At 56.3% G+C, this 1,063-nt stretch overlaps 1 protein-coding gene across 1 annotated transcript in view; it reads right to left on the reverse strand.

Annotated features, from left to right (window-relative positions):
- Positions 1–236: 236 nt before the first annotated feature.
- The window catches only part of slc5a9 (solute carrier family 5 member 9), an 8,591-nt gene continuing 7,764 nt past the window's right edge, over positions 237–1,063 (reverse strand). The window contains exon 13 of the mRNA XM_084459027.1: positions 237–1,063. This exon is cut by the window's right edge and continues 763 nt beyond it. The gene's annotated coding sequence lies outside the window, so the exon portion shown is untranslated.

Here is a 1,063-nt window from a genome sequence, read left to right on the forward strand (position 1 = left end):
CCCTAGAGTCAGAGGAAGTAGCCCTAGAGTCAGGGGAAGTAGCCCTAGAGTCAGGGGAAGTAGCCCTAGAGTCAGGGGAAGTAGCCCCAGAGTCAGAGGAAGTAGCCCTAGAGTCAGGGGAAGTAGCCCTAGAGTCAGAGGAAGTAGCCCTAGAGTCAGGGGAAGTAGCCCTAGAGTCAGGGGAAGTAGCCCAGGAGTCAGGGGAAGTAGCCCTAGAGTCAGGGGAAGTAGCCCTAGAGTCAGGGGAAGTAGCCCTAGAGTCAGGGGAAGTAGCCCTAGAGTCAGAGGAAGTAGCCCCAGAGTCAGAGGAAGTAGCCCTAGAGTCAGAGGAAGTAGCCCTAGAGTCAGAGGAAGTAGCCCTAGAGTCAGGCGAAGTAGCCCTAGAGTCAGGGGGAGTAGCCCTAGAGTCAGGGGAAGTAGCCTTAGAGTCAGGGGAAGTAGCCCTAGAGTCAGAGGAAGTAGCCTTAGAGTCAGGGGAAGTAGCCCCAGAGTCAGGGGAAGTAGCCCTAGAGTCAGGGGAAGTAGCCCTAGAGTCAGGGGAAGTAGCCCTAGAGTCAGGGGAAGTAGCCCCAGAGTCAGGGGAAGTAGCCCTAGAGTCAGAGGAAGTAGCCCTAGAGTCAGAGGAAGTAGCCCTAGAGTCACAGGAAGTAGCCCTAGAGTCAGGGGAAGTAGCCCTAGAGTCAGGCGAAGTAGCCCTAGAGTCAGGGGGAGTAGCCCTAGAGTCAGGGGAAGTAGCCTTAGAGTCAGGGGAAGTAGCCCTAGAGTCAGAGGAAGTAGCCTTAGAGTCAGGGGAAGTAGCCCCAGAGTCAGGGGAAGTAGCCCTAGAGTCAGGGGAAGTAGCCCCAGAGTCAGGGGAAGTAGCCCCAGAGTCAGGAGAAGTAGCCCTAGAGTCAGAGGAAGTAGCCCTAGAGTCAGGGGAAGTAGCCCTAGAGTCAGGGGAAGTAGCCCCAGAGTCAGGGGAAGTAGCCTTAGAGTCAGGGGAAGTAGCCCTAGAGTCAGGGGAAGTAGCCCTAGAGTCAGGGGAAGTAGCCCTAGAGTCAGAGGAAGTAGCCCTAGAGTCAGA

The sequence above is a fragment of the Borostomias antarcticus genome (genome assembly GCF_949987555.1).
Source record: "Borostomias antarcticus genome assembly, chromosome: 26".
NCBI lineage: Eukaryota > Metazoa > Chordata > Actinopteri > Stomiiformes > Stomiidae > Borostomias > Borostomias antarcticus.